This window comes from Scardinius erythrophthalmus (genome assembly GCF_964197995.2).
Source record: "Scardinius erythrophthalmus genome assembly, chromosome: 19".
NCBI classification, from domain to species: domain Eukaryota; kingdom Metazoa; phylum Chordata; class Actinopteri; order Cypriniformes; family Leuciscidae; genus Scardinius; species Scardinius erythrophthalmus.
The window spans coordinates 32,927,686-32,947,945 of record NC_138239.1 but is presented as its reverse complement, the minus strand read 5'-3'; the positions used below and the strand labels follow the sequence as shown (position 1 = coordinate 32,947,945).

Here is a 20,260-nt window from a genome sequence, read left to right as displayed (position 1 = left end):
TTTTTAAAACAACTTTTTAATAATCAAAGAATCATGAAAAAAAGTATCACATGTTATAAAATAAATATTAAGCACCATTTCTAACATTTGATAATAAATCAGAATATTATAAAGTTTTCTGAAGGATCACGTGACACTAAATTCAGCTTTGCATCACAGAAATATATTTTAAAGTATAGCCTAGTAAAATAGAAAACCATTATTTTAAATTGTAATAATATTTCACTATATTATTTTTCTGTATTTTTGATCAAATAAATCCAGGCTTGATGAGCATAAGAGACTTCTTTCAAAAACATTACAAATAGTAATTTGTCCAAACTTATGTACTGTGTAAGTAAAAATATACTAAATTTAAAATTAAATGTTGTATAAATAAAAAGGTTAGGAATCATATTTGTTTCAAGTGTGTTTTATTGGGGGTGGGGGGCCTCCAACATGAATTTTGCCTAGGGCCTCCAAATGTCTAGATCCGGCCCTGCCTTCCCCTAGTGACTTTCACTTTCGGTGCCCGAATGGAATTGAATGAGGCTTTGCGATTTTTTTTAATCTAGGCCTACGTGAAATTCTGCATCCATTGTACTTTTTATTTATTTATTTTTTTCCCCCTCGGAAGGGCAACGTGAGTCAAGAAGGGCATATGGGCAGTTGCCCGGGCAACCTGAGCAACCCCCCTGTGCACGTCCCTGCTGAGCAGAAATACATAATCATGTTTTGCTTGGTCCCCTCAAAGTTGGATTTTCTCCTTATAGCGTAAAGGTTAAGAGGCCCATCTGTCACTGTTTTCCATGTTCATAGAGTTAGTTTGAGCTAAATTAGTTCATCCAAAAGGAGGTCCTTGAACCAAAATCGTTCCTAGTTCCTGTGGTGCGAACATGCTAAAATCCGGGTACTTCCGCCAATAGTTCTAGGAACTATGAAAAGGTTCCTCTGGTCCGAAAGCCCCTAATGCTGGATCTGGATGGCTGACAAAAGGCAGAGCCAGGGAAATGGGCAGAACCAGTGGATCAGAAAGGCGTACTAGTCTATAAGCAATTCCTCTCCTACCAGTTCTGGGACGACATGGCAGCAGACTCTGGCTAATGAGGGTCAATGGTGGGCTTCGGCTTGGGGTTGTTGGCGGGCTCTCGCTCAGACTCAGGGTATGTTCTGGAGGCTGGCGTTACCTCTAGGCTTGGGGTGTTTTCTGAAGGATTTGACATGAAATGAGGGGAATGGGCATGATGATGATAGTGGTGGAGTAGACGTTCTTATAGACCTCCTATATAATTAAGGGGGAACCAGCCAGTCACAAAGCATACTCTATGTACTGGAGAAGAGAGTAACTGGAGTTCCCGATAGGCATGGACTGCAGGAGGTGGTTGTCGAGCCCTCTCCAAAAACATATCTTTAGCATGTCCTTATTCCAGGGGAACTGATGGGACAGAACTAGTCCTCCACAAAATCGGTGACCCCCTTGATATAGGAGAATAGTCAGGAACTCACCGCACCATCAAGCTAGTCCAAGTGAGGTGCAGTAGACAAAAAATTCCAAATAGTAAAACACATCAAGAGAGTCCACACACTACCAAAGAAAAAGTCATCAAATGAAAGATAAAAACAATATTTTACTGAAAAAAAGGGCAAACATTTCGGTCTCATGTGACCTTTGTCAATGACAAGCTTACAGTAGGTGTGTTGGACATTGGCTGCGGTGGGATGTAACCGATCGGCGAGAGTTGCGGGTGGAGCTGAAAACAGAGACGTGAAGTCGGACACTTTCTGCTTCCCGTAGTGACCGTTGCGCTATGTTTGCATACTTAACCACAGCTGAAGTAAAATAAATGCAATATTTGCTAAATACACAGATGTTTCAGAGAAATTTCCATTTTAATACTTTATGTACTGCTTAATACAGAATCTATTTGTTCAAGAATAAAGTTCAACATAAGCCTATACTATCAATGAAGTGGGGTCTACGTTTTTTTAATCAATTTTATTTGGATAAACATGACACAATATAACATTGCGACTACATGAAAAGAGATTTTACTGTTATAAAAAAAAATCTGATTTGTGAGCATTAGTGGAACTGAAGGTGTGAGAATATATATATATATATATATACATACACATATATATATATATATATATATATATATATACATACATACATACATACATACATACATACATACATATATATATATATATATATATATATATATATATATATATATATATATATGTATGTATGTATATATATATATATGTATGTGTGTGTATGTATATATATATATATATACACATACATAGCCTCTCTGGAGAAAACCATGATGTCATCGTCCAGTTCAGTTCAGTTCTCATATAATGGTGTCAATGCAGGCAGATCAATAATATTGTTGAATATTAAGCATCCCCAACTAAGTAAGCCAAAAGCCAAAGGCGACAGTGGCAAGGAACCAAAACTCCATCAGTGACAGAATGGAGAAAAAAACCTTGGGAGAAACCAGGCTCAGTCGGGGGGGCAGTTCTCCTCTGGCCAACGAGCGAACAGTGTATGATTATGATCCAGGCAGCATTACAGGTCAGAAGTCAGATTGGATCAGAACATTCAGAATATAATATCCAGTTCCATCTGGTTGAAGATCGGAGTCATCACGCCGGTATGCTTAGTGCAGGAGCCATCTTAATTTAAGGAATCACATGGTTACACAGATCACATGATCAACCAAGCCAGACTATAACAAGTGATCCAAACAAAATATTGTACAGCATGCTACCTGGGAAAAAAAAGTGAGAGAAGGAAAAAAGTGTCAACATACTAAATCAAAAAGTTTATCAATGAATATAAACCCATAAACATGTATATATACAAAAGTTATATCTCACAATATAAATAGATATCAATATAAATATATTAGAGAACAATAACTGTATTTAGGATTAACAAGAAGATATAATTCATAAGAAACATGACAATTGAAGTTATTCATTCAATCCCTTTGGATATACACAATCCATATAATAAATCCACTTAGCTTCATATTGCAACAGTTTTTTTTTTTTTGTTAGAGTCACCACCTCTTCTTAAACCAGTCAGTCTCTGAATGCCACAAAATCTCATGTCAGTAAGCTTGTGGTCAGCATCCGCAAAATGTCTGGCCACAGGAGAATGAGGATCTGTCCTTCTTTCCTGTGCTCATTAATGCTGGTCTTTTAATTGGCAGTTAATCCAATATATTGTAGACCACATGGACATTCAGAGACTGACTAGCGTATGTTGTCGGTATGTCACGAGGGTATTGCATGCACTCGCAAAGTTTGCATACTATGTGAACAATATATTATATACTGCAACAATGATGCTATTCCAATCATAGCCACAGACCCAAGGGTTTATGTTGTCTGTTAGCAATTAGTGCAATACTTAAAACAAGTGAACCGGTGCTGCTCATAAAATCCTCATTAAAGACACCAAACTTCCCAACTAAGAATAAATGATCATTTTAATACTACTCCCTCACATTTGGGTACAATTTTTTTTAAAAAGGTCTGAAATGAAGATGCAGTTTTAACATGCTAATTAAATTTAAGCAGTATAATGAAATGTTTTTACATAATTAATGACCTCTACTTTTGTGGCTGTTCAGATGTTGTTTGGATTAGAAAGTGGTTTGAGGTTTTCTAAGCGCCAGCACTAAGGAGGCAGAGAAAACCTGAGCTCTTTTTATCATGTCAATTCACATGCGTGTACTATTTAGTATAAATCAGATTCTCTTGTGCACAAAGCAACACAAGTTGAACACAGCATGAATAAAAAACCTTATAAACACGTCAGCTTTCATGAGGGCATTGAAATAGGCTAACTATATATATTGTTCCAGACGGGTAAATAAGAGGTTGTTTATTATGCCTATGTGATTGTCCTCACTTCTACTGTTTATTACAGAAACAATTGATAATATTGCAACCTTTTTTTTTTCAGTTTTACATGTACTGGCAAAGCAAAAATATATAACTTACATTGTACATTGACAAGGAATTTCCTCATAAACCACTCTGTGGTGATAAAATGATGTGGTTACCATATGAGTGAATCAACAGTGTGATATATGGGAGCAAACATAATTTATGTTTCATGTGCAATAACTGAAGGAGGATTTTGAAATAGGCCTTACACCACTGGGTAACCTCAAAACCTTCTCTCAAAAATATAATAAAACTGCACAGCCACAAAGCTAAAATTTTAAAACAAAGAGTCAGTTTAATACAGGAGTCAGTAGCTACCTAGCTGTCACCAAACAGCCATTTAAATCACCTTGATAATGTAACCCAGCAACCAAACACGCGTTACTCGGATAAACATCGTGAACTCCACGCCTCCTGAAATGTGATTGGATCTTTTCAGGACAGAATCTCGTTAGGTTTGCGACAGCTTCAGTCTGATTGGTAGACTGTGCTGTCTGTTAAATTTAGGGGCGTGACAATCTGTTCACAAGGCGTAGTGAGAGTTGAGGAGCTGGAGTTTGCGTGCTCAATCTTTACAGGGGAGAACTGGATTAAAACTTGAGTCGTTGCTCTCAAAAATAACACATAGAAGCGCATATGCTCCAAACCCATCCAGTCGCTGTGTTTTATATGGTAAGTAAAAGTTATCGGTGTCTTTGTTTGCAGTAGGTTATTTTATCAAATCTCTAATTTCTAGTGGTCATTGTTTTTCATGTGGCTTTATCTCGAGCGGGTATTTTGTTTAACTTGAGAAACTAACGTTAAACTAGATTTTTTTCATTTTCTTTCATTTCCGTTTCATGTATGGTTACATGGTTTTAATGTTTATGAAGTGCTAAATGTTTTATATATTTATATTGTCTAAAATTAGCACATTTTAACAGCAGTGAACACAGAAACGGTATACATTTCAAAGTGAACAGCTCAGTGAACTTTTTGTCAGCTTGCAACAAACGGAATAAAACGCTTTTTGACGATATATAAGATCATTTGTTATATATATATATATATATATATATATATATATATATATATATATATATATATATATATATATATATATATATAAGTAAACAGACAATCCCCACCAATATAATCTAAAAAGCAAAAAACTTTAAATGTCCGTAAAAGTTAGATTTTGTATTTGCTCAGCAAAATGTCACTTCCAGAGAATGCTGAAAATGTGTCAGTTGATTTAATGTTTATGTTGTTGGTAATCCTTTACAATAAGGTTCATTAGTTAACATTAGTTAATTTATTAACAACTAACATGAACTAACAATCAGCAATACAATTGTTACTGTAGGCTTTTTGTTTGTTTTTGTTCTGTTAATATTAGTAAATAAAAATATAGTTGTTCATGTTAGTTCACAGTGCATTAACTAATGTTAACAAATACAACCTTTAATCTTAATAATGTATTAGTAAATGTTGACATTAATATTAACTAAAATTAATAAATGCTGCTGAAGTATTGTTCATCCTTAGTTAAGGTAGTTAACTAATGTTAACTAATAAACCTTATTGTAAACTGTTGCCATGTTGTCTAATATTTTCTGATAGGTTGGTTGTTGAAAATTATTAAAACCATTTTTTTTTCAGCCAGTAACCCTTATTTGTGTCTTCACTGCTCTGTGGAAGAAAATACTGGATTATTCTTGTTTAAGGAAATAATGATGACATGGAGAATAGTTATAGTATATTATGTGTTATGCCTATTGCATGTGCAAATGAAGTGATAAATGGAGAAATGGTAGTACTAAATGATGTAGTGACCTACTTCTGTTCTGAAACAAATAATAAGCATACTGTAATATTCAAACTGCAATTTGTATTTGTCTGTGAAATAACTGGATCGCAGATGTGTGTTGATCATGTTCTCTTTAGATTACGTATCGGTTATAGAAGTCTTCAATGTTACATATCTTGAGCAGCCGTTTTAAAACACTAGTTCAATTCACTGCCCTAAGGAACATTTCAAGCCTATTTTTGCAACTTGCCCTCAAAGTTCCTGGCCCTAATTCTGTGAAGCAAACCGCTCTTTGGAAAACCATATATCATGTCCACCCTTTACACATTTTCCCCATATAAGGTGGTGTGTGCTGTAAAATCTCTATTGTACAGTGGGTGTGTGTAGATTCTGCGTAACAGTCTTTATGAATTTCTTTTCGAATGCTTTTAATGTTTACTATCTCTAAGTCCTGTTAACAAGCCTGTTAAAATGAAAAGGCTTTTGTTATTCTGTGAAACTTGAGTCTCTTATGTTTCGAGTCATTAGCGGGTAATCTTGGTCATTTTGATGATGTGTATCTGTCTTCTGGAGATTATTTTTGGTTCAGAAGTATTTGCACAAGGGCAGCCTCTGTGCACGTGGCCAATGTGTTTAGAGCCGGCTATAAAAAGCAGGTGAGGTAAGACGGGTGTTGAATGTGTCCTGGAGCCAATGAGCCACTGTCTAGAGTCCAGTCAACGGTTTTCTCCTAACCATCTTTCCAGGCTATCCAAGGACAGACTGCCAAATCACAGTCATGTTTGTCTGACAAGAAACATATTTTCTTTTTTTGCTTCAGACTGTCCACTGACATCATTTTGGAATCCGCCCAGTGTTAACTATTTCAATGTGAACAACCCATTTGTGTATGGTGATGCATTGTTTTTTAAACAATCTTTTTCCTTTCTTTTTTTGATGAAAGCGGTTTAAATGAATTTGTTTGCTTGGTAACTATATTAAAATGCTGTGGTCATAGATTTTGTAATGTGTGTGTGTGTGTGTGAGGGAAGGAGGCAGGGAATGAGAAAGTGATTGATCTGTCCAATGTGCATCCAGCTGACATTTGGTTCTGCAGCCGTTCTTTCAACACTAATCATAAGAGTAAACACAGCTGGGTCAGGAAGCTCTGAAATAAAGTGCTGCATTTCTAGGACAGCCTCTATTGTTTTCAGTGATGGATATGTGGAGTAAAGCCACAAGCCAGAGGTTCATCCCTTTAAATCCCTTTTCTTGTCTTTTGTCTAAATCAAACTATATTGACTGATTATATTGCCTCGACTGACTGCGGGGTTGAGAAACCCTTCAAAACAGTTCACTTGAATGGAGCAAATGTCTGGTCTTGGTATGGGAGCCTGTATGCATGAGGACTTTCTAGGTTAGACCTTAGTAATTAGATGCATTTTCAGTGATCTGATCACAGTGGTCAATCAAAGTGCATTACTGTTTCCACCTGGTATTAACACACATTTCAAAGGCATCCCCTATGACCATTTATTGTGACACCCCCCTCTTTTTTCATTACATTCTACTTCAATTTTGCAGGAGCACCGAGTACAGCGTATAGCCTATTGAATGAATGAACCCATGTTACCCATGCTGTGCCAAGAGACTCATAGCAGAGTGAAGAACAGACAGTTTTGTGCGATGCATTGCAGACGTGACTCTCGGCAGGTTGCCTTAATAATGGCCTCAGCAACTTAACTTGTGTTATGTTTGAAAATAACAGAGGCAGTCAGTGGATCAAGCTCTTGTGGACTTGTTGGTGACCACTGAGCTTCAGAAGGACTATAACGTCAAATAGTTAAAAAAAATAGTAGTTCCAAAAGTTTTTGCTATGGTAATGAAATTGGTACTGAGAAGAACTATGAAACTTTACTGGTATTGGTACTAACTACTGAAATTTTGGTATCTAATTGTGATTGTGATCGTGAAAGCATGTTTGTGGCTATGGGAGGCCGACATTCACTTGTCATTTGAGAAGCTTTCTCCTAATCCATGTCAGCTCAGCCTCTATTGCCTTAAGACCTGCCAGGAGAACAAAGCCTTCGATGCACAGGTTACAGAGAGAGATGGCAAACCATAGGGTGTTCAGTAGGATTCGCCCCTCCTCTAGCTGCTTAAGTAGCGGCGATTGTAATTCGGGACTGGGTTTGAGTGTGTGACTTGCCCTGAGGGATTAGATTCTGAGGGTCATCACTATCCCACCATGCCTCAGACTCAACAAGCCTTTTGTTGCACTCTCCAGATGGGCCCTTTTGGACTAAAATGTGAGGGGGTTGTGGTGTTTCACTGCATATACTGCCACCATTTGTTTCTGCCATATATCTGTGCACTTGTTTCACCGCTTACAAGTATTACTTCTTGGTTTCATTAGAGCTGTCTAGCAAAGGATTGGAACTAATAGATCTGCCTTCTCAAAGGACTCGGTTTGTTACTCAAAGGATTGTTACTCGGTTCATTCCAGTCCAGCACCATGTCCTTTAAGTAGAACAGTGTTAAGCCAAACACACCCTGTATTGTAAGGAATAATCCGCCTGTTATCTGACTGGAAGCAGTTTAAGAAGACATCCAGTTATCCTTCTTCACAAACTCCGTCCTCACATTTTGGGTTAACCTCCATATGGCTCCTGACAGGAAAATTAGTAATTTTCAGAACGAAAGATTTATTTGTCCTTTTAAAAAGTGCTGTAACCCTGTGGTCTAATGGCGCATGGAGACTTGTGCCAGTCTGGAAACTTTGGGCTCAGTTGTTATTATTTTGGTTTAAAACTGATTCACTGGTTCCTAATGATGCCGTTAATTATAGCCATGAATTGGTTTGTGCCATCTTGTTTTCAACTCTGCACTGTATATTTTTGGCTAAATTTAAGTTGCTTAATCATATAATTTATTCTGTGATTCTGTTAAAAATCGGCTGGATGGCTGCATTTTTTTCTATTTATTTATGTCATAGTGGCCGTGAGCTGGTGTGGTCTTCATTAACAAGCCTTTTCCATCCCCCTTTGCTCATGAGTAATGTCTTTTTTGACTGTTCGCCACATGATTCACTACTTCATTCACACGTAGGCATCTTCACAACCGGCTCATTTGGAGCATTTGTTGCGTAACCTGCCGTGTTTTCTTCCTTAGTTTGATTCTTTTGCGCATATATGAACATGGCAATCGTGCTCAGATCCACACCAACATAATCAGTCACAGATTGCCTGTTTGAGGTTGTCTCAGCCTGAAAATGAACTCTGGAGCATTTCGGTTGTGGTGAGAAAGCAATCCGACCCAATGGAGCAATTAATCAATAATTCATAATCATAATTCATAATGGGAAATGCATTACTTAAAGTACTTAAAGTAGCAGTGACTGTTTCTGTAGGTGTGCACATTTGTTATGGCAGTTAAAAACCAAAGAGAGCTTCTTCATCTTAAAATGTTGTCTAAATGCTCTTCTTCCCTTGATTCTCATTCTAACAAAAAAAAAAAACCAAACCAAACCAAGAAGAAAATGCAGCATTGTAACAATAGTCAAGGTTGACTTCTGGTCAAGGCAGCTACAAGCGTGAACAAATGGTACATGGAGCAAACACTTTCTTGTCTTCTCTGTGAAAGAACAGTTTGACCTGCGCTAACCTCTCAGCGCTCAGGCATCTGTTTGTCTGCTCAGTTCCTGTGCAGAACAGCATCAGATGTCCTGTCCTGCAGGAGGACGATAAATGGCCATGAGAAATGAAGGCACTGCATAGCTCTTTCACAAAACTTACCAACGGTAGACATCGTAGGTGTATCTATAAAAGTTTTAAATAAAAAATGTATCTGTTTGACCTAGTATTTGTGTGTTATTTATTTTGTATGCTAGTATATGTAGTATTGCGCTGTTAGCGGGTCCCGAATCAACGCAAGATGTCAGCAGCACCATATTGAGACATTGGTCGGCTTCACTTTTTCTACAATGGAAGAGAGGGAATGTGCGTCATTTGAAAATATATATATATAAAAAAATATTTTTTACAGTCTATGGTAGCTAGCGCCATGTGCTGTCTTTGTGGAGAGATGTTTGTGTCACGCTGTCTACGAATGACACCTTATGGGGTTCCTTTGAAGCCAGCAAGGTTTTGGAACAGGGCATATGTGTTTATATCATGAAAATATGTTTTTCTTTTGTGTTGATAAGTCTAATATGTAGCTGCACGATTAATCATTCAAAGATTGTGATCTTGATTTAAACACCCATGCAATCTTATTGGTGAATAAAAAAAAAAAGATATCAATTTATCTAGAATTGTGCAGCTCTATGTAGTACTAAGGGTTTTTTTTTTTTTGCAAATATCTGATACATTGTTCTATGTATGTTCCCAATATGTCATATTCACAACAATCTCTCTCTCTGTCTCTCTGGTGTGAATGAAACCTGTCATTTGTCCTGCAGTTTGGCTCTGATTCGCAGTCATTTATAACTCACTGACTCAGAGCAGTCTGGATGTGTTTGCATTCGAAATTGGTCTCATTTTACTGCTGAGTTTTTGAGGCTGATACCCTGAGGATCAATACATTACATTCCCCTTGTAGCACAGTATACTGTCAAGTTGAACATTAGAACATGAAACATTCTGTTAAAATCACTACTCATTTACAACATGGCAACAACATTAGCTCTATGTAGTCGTGCCTTTTCCAAGTACAAGTAAGTATTTTACTCATAATTTTTCAATATTTGATAATATTTTGTACTGCTGCCCAAGTCCAGCACTGTCTTTTGTGTAAATTAAATGTCTTCTCAACTAAAAAACAAAAAATGGTGCTTGTTTTGGCGATGTTACCTCTCTCAGTCTTTGCTGTGCATGTCAGTATGAGTGGATGCAACAAAGATTTTGATGCACTATGAAAACATACTGTAGCTTTCAGAGTTCAAAACTTCCTCCCCATTCCCAAAAGACCAGTGAGCAAAATTGTATTTTACAATATGATGAAAATATTTTGATCTAGTTTAGTTATTTTTAAATAAGAACAATGATTCAAATAATACTAACAATAGGGTGAATACAATAGAACAAAGATTTAAATTAAACTTTGTGCAGTAAAAAGTTTCATTTAAATGCAGTTAAAAAGGTGCAGTAGGTTTATTTAACATGTAAGAAATAATACAAAAATGAAATAATCAAATATAAAAAAAACAGTGCATCGTCTTCTCTATATGAATTAAATATAAACTGATTCTTATTAAAGATACAGAAGTTATTCAGTCAAGAACAGTGAGTGATTTTCTCTTTGTCTTTTGTTGTTTGAGTAACATTAATGTCACAGACGGCAGCAGGGATATTACACTTCTGTCACTTTAAGACCGAATGCATGGACAGAAAATAGTGACGCGTCCGGTTTTCGCCCAAATGTATGTGTTCATTTAAGATACAACACTGATTGGGTGAACCTAGTGTGAAACGTCAGCTAATGAATAATTGTTAACCCAGGAAAATGATCACCAGTGTGAAACGTGAAGCAAGATAACGTACTCGGTTACTAACGTAACCTCGGTTCTCTCTAGAAGAGGGAACGAGTATTGCGTAAGTAGCTTACGCATCGGGAAAGTCTTCTTTCTTCGAGATCTGAAGCCAAAAAATTATCCTTAATTTTGTATTCATTGTCAACGCAGTGCAGCAGCCGACAGACCTAGGCAGGCTGTATAAGCGTGCTCATTGGCTGCTCGGCTGCAACTGCTTAAGCCTATCGGTGAGCGCTCTGAACGCGGCAACCAATGAGGGCGCTTCGCGCCCTCCACACCCTTCTAACCGTCAGAATGGGCGTGGCCAGCGTGTATATATTCAGCGCTCACAGGCTAAAATTCTGGTTTTCGCAGTCTGAAGCGCAAAAGCTCGTGGCGCGACACGGCAGGTTACGCAATACTCGTTCCCTCTTCTAGAGAGAACCGAGGTTACGTTAGTAACCGAATACGTTCTCTTACGAGAGGTTCTCTCGTATTGCGTAAGTAGCTTACGCATCGGGAACCCTTTGTCAACGCCGTGTGCGCCGAGCATCCAGCCCATGAATCCCAGGGGAACCGGGGAAAACACTCTGCTGGGAAATGTGGCCGGTCGGAGAGACGGGCTAGCGTAGTACATGCACTTCATGCAGCATATGAAATAGAGCGGCGCGGCCGGTCTATAAACATAGCAGTACAAACAGTAGGGCCGGCGGAGCGAGCCCATACAGTACATAAGCACTCATAAGGGTAGGAGAAAACGACATAGTCGGTCTCACATGAAGAGAAAAATTCCCGTGCGGCAGAAATAAATGCGGGCGGCCAGCAGCGCGGGCCAGCACCGATAACAGCGCGTAACGGGAAATAGGAAACAGAACGGAACAGCCGGTCTGAGTCAAACACTTCACCCTGAGTAGTTACCAGAATAGCGCCAGCATATGAACGTAGTCTGCACACGGGAGCTGGGCAGAGCATACATGTCACTTATACCGACAATATTTTTGCCTGTAGGGCAGGAACTTCCAGGTTATAAAACCTCACGAATGTAGACGGGGAGGCCCAGCCCGCCGCCATACAAATGTCGTGGATAGAAATTCCGCTGGACCAGGCCCACGACGAGGCCATGCCTCTAGTGGAATGGGCTCTGATGCCCAGAGGGCACTGCAGGTGTTTGGAGGCATAAGCTGCTGCTATCGCGTCCACTATCCACCTGGACAAGCTCTGCTTCGAGGCGGCAAGACCTTTGGTGCGTCCGCCGAAGGAAACAAAGAGCTGCTCTGAACGCCTGAAAGCGGCGGAGCGCGTGATGTAAACTCTCAGCGCCCGGACAGGGCATAGGAGGTTATCACTGTCCCCACTATCGGATGCTGGCAGAGCCGAGAGGGAAATAACTTGTGCCCTAAACGGGGTTCCAATCGCTTTGGGGATGTAACCGTGCCTCGGTCTGAGAATGACTTTCGAGTCATTCGGCCCGAACTCGAGACATGCAGGGCTAACAGATAGCGCGTGCAAATCACCCACTCGTTTGACTGAAGACAGAGCTATCAGAAAAACGGTTTTAAGTGACAGATACTTTAGATCCGCGGATTCAAGCGGTTCAAAGGGAAAAGCCTTTAGGGCCGCCAGGACCAAGGACAGATCCCACGAGGGAACCAAGTTCACTAGCTCTGGGTACCAAGTTTGGTTTTCCCATCGCGGGGCTATAAGCAGCACTGAGTGGTGCGTTTCTCTGATCCTCGAAATGACCTGTGGCAACAGGGAGATCGGAGGAAAAGCATACAGCGGGAGGCTGGGCCATGTCTGGGACAGCGCGTCCTCGCTCTTCGAATAAAACTTCGGGCATTGAGCATTGTCTTTCGACGCAAAGAGGTCGATTTCCGCTCTGCCGAATAGGCGCCAGAGAAACTGGACTGTCTGGGGGTGCAGAGACCATTCTCCCGGGGGAATGTTGTCCCTGGACAGTCTGTCTGGACCGACATTCAGGTGGCCCGGCACGTGCGCGGCTCTCAGCGAGCGCAGCGAGCGGTAAGCCCACACGAGGAGGCGTTCTGTCAGCCTGCACAGGTTCCTGGATCTGACACCGCCCTGTCGGTTCACATAGGATACTACGGACATGTTGTCCGAGCGGACTAGCACATGGTGATCCCGTATGAATGGGAGGAAGCGCCTGAGCGCGTTCTCGACCGCTATCATCTCCAAACAGTTTATGTGGAGGCATTTTTCCCGGTCTGACCATAGGCCAAAAGCCGGTTTGCCCTCGAACAGAGCGCCCCAGCCTGAGGTGGAAGCGTCCGTCGAGATAACTTTGCGGTGTGAGATGGCTCCCATTGTCACTCCCCGCTGGTACCAGTCGGCCGCTAACCAGGGCTTCAGAGCTGAAACGCAGCTCTGAGTCACTCTGATGCGAATACCGCCGGAAGCCCATGCTCTGTGAGGCACTCGGGCATTCAGCCAGCATTGTAGCGGGCGCATTCGTAAAAGACCCAGCCGAAGCACTGCTGCGGCTGAGGCCATACAACCCAGTAGCCTCTGAAATGTTTTGAGAGGTACGGTGCTGCCCGGCCGGAGGGACGCGGCCAGGCGTCGAATGCAGCGCGCGCGCTGTGTCGACAGGCGGCACGTCATCGCTACAGTGTCCAGATCCAAACCCAGAAAAGAGGTTGATTGACTGGGCACGAGCGAGCTCTTGGTCCAGTTGACCGTAAGCCCCAGGCTGTCCAGATGGCTTAAAAGCACTGTTCTGTGGGCGATGAGTTCGGCCTCTGACTGTGCTAGGATCAGCCAATCGTCCAAGTAGTTCAAAATTCGCATTCCCCGACCCCTCAGGGGAGCGAGAGCCATGTCCATGCACTTCGTGAATGTGCGGGGTGCCAAAGACAGGCCGAACGGCAGGACGGTGTACTGATATACCTGACCGTCGAAGGCGAATCTCAAGAATGGCCTGTGACGGGGTATTATCTGGATCTGAAAGTATGCGTCTTTTAGATCGAGAGATATAAACCAGTCCCTCGGGCGAATTTGCGCGAGGATTTGTCTGGTTGTGAGCATTTTGAACGGTCTTTTCATAAGAGCCTTGTTCAAACGTCTCAGATCTAGAATTGGTCTGAGAGCTCCGTCCTTCTTGGGAACGAGGAAATAACGGCTGTAAAAGCCGACTCGCTCATGGAAGGGGAAACCGGTTCTATTGCCCTTTTGCACAGAAGTGTGGCTATTTCTGCTCGAAGTAGATGTGCTACTTCCCCATTCACTCTGGTCTCGACACGCGCTTGAAAGCGCGGAGGGCGGCGAGCGAACTGCAGAGTATAGCCTCGTTTTACTGTGCTCAGCACCCATTCTGACGCGCCTGGAATAGCTTCCCACGCTTTCGCGTGTGCGGCCAGGGGCAGAATAGCCTCCAGGCTCTGATCGCTGCTGATCGCGGGCTCGAGAGCTCGAAACGGAGGGGCGGGCGTGACGCGCGCGCTCTTGGTGCTTAGATACGGCGGGTCGCTCACAGCGGTGACCGGCCGTTTTACACACAGCGTCACGGTGGCTTTTGACGGGGAACATACAGTGTGAAGCACGACGCTCGAAGGCGGCGTCGGGGGCGAAGTAAGAGAGCGGATGTGTGAGCGCGTGGAAGCGGGCACAGCATCCGTGTTTATAACCTGACCGGTACAGAGGGGTTGTGTAACAGAGCGGGCAGTGGGTAGGTGTGGGCACAGCGGGGTGGACACATGACCTACTTTTAACACTCGAGCGGCTTGTGCCAGCTTTATGCGAGTGGGCTCTGTGAGAGACACGGGGTTTACAGTGCTTGTGTGCAGGGGTGAACACAGATAAGTGGGCACATTTACTGCATTTGAAACACTTACAGCGCGAGGCGCGCGACCAGGCATAATACTCTCTTTGAGATTTCTCTGGGTCGCCGTGAAAACGGCGGTTGTGTGCAGGCGAGAGGGTGAGTTCACCGGCTCGTTGGCTGCGAAATGAGTGTCTGCAGTAACCGTGGCAACGGGGACTGACAGAGCTTGAAGCTTTGACGACGGTCCGGCCGCGGCGGGACCCAATCGTCGCTTCTCTCCTCGGGCTAGGAGGATTTTGGAGGCTCAGGCTTCACCGCGATCCTCTGCCGGGGTCCCCGGGGAGGCGGCGGTCTAGCGCGGCTGGTCGAGCGAGAGCGAGGGCGGCCGCCCTGTCGTCGCTGCGAGGACGGAGGTCGAGCTGGACGCTGGGCAAAGCTTTGTGCAGGCTGGTCCGAAGGACGGCGTGCAGCGGGTCTGGAGCGTCGAGGCAGAAACAAATTCATTGCCTCAGAAGTCTTTTTCACCTCCGAAAAGCGGTCGACAATCCCGCTAACCGCTGGGCCGAACAGGCCGGTGGGGGAGAGGGGGGCGTTGAGAAACACCGCGCGCTCAGACTCCCTCATGTCCGCGAGCGTGAGCCAGAGATGCCTCTCTGTAACTGACAGAGAGGCCATGCACCTTCCAATGGCCTGGGCAGCGGATTTCGTGGCGCGAAGGGAAAGGTCCGTCGCGCTCCTCAAATCCGTAAGGGAAGCAGGCTCCGAGCGCTTCTCATCCAGATCACGGAGGAGGTTAGCCTGGAGGATCTGCAGTACTGCCATAGAGTGGAGTGCTGATGCGGCCTGCCCCGCGGCGGCGAAAGCGCGGCCGACGAGGGCTGAAGTGGTCCTGCATGCTTTGGACGGGAGGGCAGCCTTTGAGCGCCAACGAGAGGGCGGGCAAAGGTGCGCTGCGACCGCCTCCTCCACAGGGGGGATGGAATTATACCCCTTCTCAGCGGCGCCGTCAACCTGTGAGAGCGTCGATGAGGCATGTGAAGACACTCTCGCGGAGAATGGAGCATTCCACGATTTCGAGAGCTCGCTGTGAAGCTCAGGCAGGAAGGGTGCTTTTCTGGACGCCGGCTGTCGGCGGCGTTGGTGAAGGAAGCAGCCGTCGAGTCTGTTCGGGGCTGGCTCTTCCGGGGAAGACCAGTCAAGGCCCAGCTGTTCGACAGCTCGCGTGAGGAGGCGTAAAAGTTCCGCGTCCTCGCCCGCTCGAGATCGGCCTGAATCCTGGACTGACGAGGAGGCAGTGGACCATTCCTCGCTGTCAGAGGCCAGGAGAGAACAGCTGTCCGCGGCGCGTTCACCAAACTCATCCGCCTCATCCCCTGAAGCGGCGGAGGCGCGGGCGAGAGCCGGCGGCTGCGCGGCCGTGAGGGGGGGCGGGGAAGGCGAGGGAGAAGCTCGATGGAGAGACTCCGGCGAGCTTCTGTGCGCCTGGTTGGTCTCCGGCGGTCGCTGTGAGCGGCGCTTCTTCTTGCGCGGCCCAGCAGGGACGGGCGGGGAGACATGTTGGTCGAAAACTTCAAGCCGAGCCCGCAGGGTCGACATTGAAAGTTCCTCGCACTCGGGGCAGCCGCCCGTGGAGAGTGCGGTGGCGGCGTGATCGCGGCCCAGGCAGAGAGCGCAGATGTGATGGCGGTCTCCGTCGCTGAGCGGGGCGTGGCACGAGCCGCAAGAAAAACGGGGCATTTTTAGAAAAACGCCCCGTGCTCTTTTAGAGAAGAGGGTGTGTTGCAGTAGGCGAACACACAGCAGTGAAAAAGGATATGACGCCGGATAGCGTAGCAGGTACGGAAGGCTGAAGGCGGCGAAGGCGGCCGGCTTCTTCAGGCGCTGTCCTAGGCTTGCTGGTCGCTGGTTTCAACGGCGGCGGCTTCTCCAGATCCAGCGATGCGAAGAGCTTCGCTGAAGACAAGAAAATCAGAATTTTAGCCTGTGAGCGCTGAATATATACACGCTGGCCACGCCCATTCTGACGGTTAGAAGGGTGTGGAGGGCGCGAAGCGCCCTCATTGGTTGCCGCGTTCAGAGCGCTCACCGATAGGCTTAAGCAGTTGCAGCCGAGCAGCCAATGAGCACGCTTATACAGCCTGCCTAGGTCTGTCGGCTGCTGCACTGCGTTGACAATGAATACAAAATTAAGGATAATTTTTTGGCTTCAGATCTCGAAGAAAGAAGACTTTCCCGATGCGTAAGCTACTTACGCAATACGAGAGAACCTCTCGTAAGAGAACCCAGGATTCCATTTACCCAGGGTTTAGAATGACCCAGGGTTAACTATGTCAAATGTGAAAAGCCATGAATGATCTCAGTCACAAAGAAACCATTGGGTTTCTCCTGTGTTAACCCCAAGCCAATTTGATTGAAACAAGATAATAAATCTACAGCACTGCTGGCTTAGGTTTCATTTCTCACATAGTCAAATCTGATCTTATTAGACTCAGAATTACTGCTTGTACCTGTCAAACATGCTTACAGGCCTAACTGCTGTATATTAAGCTTTAAATGATCACCACATGTGTTTAGACCACATACAAACAGTTTTTCAAGAAAGGTGTTTATTCTTAGAAAAACATCCACAAAAATAAACCACATTTATCCAGTGCAGAGATGCAGAGTTTTGCTTCAACCCCAATCAAACACACTGAATAAGCTTATCAATGTCTTCAGGATTACTAGAGAGATACCGGCAGGTGAGTTTTTATCGGGGCTGGAGCTAAACTCGGAAGAGGAGAGGTGTTATTGTCGTCTGTCTTCTGTTATCTTACACTGCAACTCGTAATTGATCAGGCTTAATCAAGAAGAAAAAAAATCCTTTAATTCTTTTTCACCACTGCTTCAGATTTCATCTCCATTAACAAGATGGAAGAACAAAGACAAGACACTATAAACATCTGAAGGCAGTTTTCAGACATACTTTAGGACCTGGATTTGACTAAACTACATTTGTTTATAGGAATGTTCATCCTTTGAGGGAAATCTTTTGCAGTCCAAGATTAATGTCTGATCTGGCTTTAAGAAGCGAATTCAAAATGTATCATGACAGTTGATTTTATTTTTATTAGCCTGGCTTCTAGTGAAGTGTTATGGCTGTTTTACTGAACTGAATGACAGATTCAGCCTGTGAGGAGATGTTTTAACGATACATGAAATACCGAGCTGAAAGAAGAAAGCTCTAAAGGCTCTTCACAAATAGATCCAGCAGTCTTGAGAGATGAGCCATGCAGTTGTCTGTCTTGCAGTGTTAGTATAACATCTAACCTTTTTGGCTCTGGTCTATGAGGTCGCGTTACTGGCTGTCCTCATTACTGCTTCTTGGTGCGTGTGTGTTTGTGTTCGTTTTTGTTCGTGTGGACCCAGTAATTAACCCAAACTCAATGCTTCCAGTTTCCAGTTTATTCCAGTTATTCTCAGATTCCAGTTTATAGTCATTGTCCCCACAGCAAATTCAGAATTCTGCAGGTAAACACCGATAAGTCATTTAAAGCAGCTGTAAGCCCTTCTATGTAAAACACAACTGTAAGTGTTTCCGTACTACACTCCCTTCCACCATTGTTTGGAAAAACAGATAGTTCTACTCCAAACCATTGGTTGATCTACAAGTTAACATGTCAAAACGCTCAAACAAACATTTTTCAAAGGTTTAAAATTGTCTCAGAGTCACACTGGGTACACTCTTATACCAACAAATAGCTTACTGTTGTCTCTGCACATAAACTGGATTAAATATTGTAACACCCCAAACAATTACACAAATAATCTCATGTGTAAAAAGGACAATTTGACAGCGCAGAAAATATTTTGAACTTGGTAAAAAGCCTGATCTTTCAGACTCTAGGGTGCCTGTGCTCTCAAAAAGAAAGAAAAAAAAAAAGACAATGAATCACTCAGTTGGAATGCTGGAAAATTCAGACCAGTATCAGACCCTGGTTTTGTTCATTGAGAATGAACAAAGTCCCTCAATGCCAGAACAATTACCGTAACTTCAGAATGTTTTCCAGAAAGAATCTCTGAATGAAAAGGGCTACACATTCAATCAAGAAATGACAGCTGGTTTCTAAAAGCTATAAACTGCCACACTACCACCATAAGATCGAAAGCCGTCTGTACTAGTACTTTAGACAGTATCAGCTAAGAATGAAACGTGATCTGTGAGGAGGAGAGAGTCCTGCTTTGTGTCCGACCTCTCCTGATGGGTCAGTTGTAAACCAGTCTCCTCATGGTGTCTAAAGGCAGCATCCCACATGCCAGATTAACACAACACCGGCTATGTGTTTACATACAGTATGTTTCGCCCATTAACGCTAATAGCGGTCAAGATGGCTGAAGTCAACAACAAACGGTTTGTGGTTGGGGGTGTCCTACTAGGCATGTGAAAGTATCAGATTTTCATATCATGAAAATTGTCAAAGGTTTTATCACGTGTTGTCCTCCAAGTAAGTTAAGTTTTAATAACTTTTTTTTCATAAAGCAAAAAGAACTTGGAACATTTAAATGCAATAAAACATGAAACAAAATGTATAAAGTAACTAATGTTTCAAAGGATTGAAGGATTAGTTAGGATTAATTAGAATTAAAATTTCCTGATGGTATCTGTCTGTGTTTGGGCTAATACACATTTTTGCTCCCATTTTTCCTCATCTATCTTCAGTCCGAGGTCTTGTTCCCACATGGCTAATCTGGATGTAGATGACTCCTGAGAACCTAACAATAACATGTTGTATAAACAAGATATGTGTCCTCCACCTTGGCTTGGTTTAGATACACATTTCTCCAGATTAGTTGGCTCTGGCTCAGCAAGTCCTTGTCCCCGGGCAGTACGTATACAATTCCTAATTTGCAAATATTTATTATAATGTTTTTTAGGGATTTTGAACTTGTCAGTAATATCAGAAAATTACATTAGAACGCCATCTTTGTATAGATCTTTAACTTTCCACACTCTGTTCTCAGCCCAGAGTCGAAAGCCTAAATCCTTTCGACCAGGTATAAAATGATCATTCCCCCATCTTTATCTGGACTAAATATAGATAAAGACTTTTTTTTTTCTTTAGATGAGTTCGTACTTTCCCCCAGACATTTATCATGTTCAGTACTATTGGATTAAATGATATTCCACTCAAATTTTTCTGTAACATTTTTGTATTGGCTAAATAAAGATACAAGTTAAAAGGAATCTTAGATTTCACAAATTAATTTTCTG

General features: G+C 43.0%; 1 protein-coding gene across 2 annotated transcripts in view; it reads left to right on the top strand.

The window, feature by feature from the left end:
* Window positions 1–4,478: 4,478 nt before the first annotated feature.
* The window catches only part of tiam2a (TIAM Rac1 associated GEF 2a), a 108,826-nt gene continuing 93,044 nt past the window's right edge, over window positions 4,479–20,260 (top strand). The window contains exon 1 of one of the 2 annotated variants that reach the window (XM_081348014.1): window positions 4,479–4,623. The gene's annotated coding sequence lies outside the window, so the exon portion shown is untranslated. The remainder of the gene's footprint in view (window positions 4,624–20,260) is intronic. The other variant, XM_081348011.1, reaches the window with a different exon arrangement.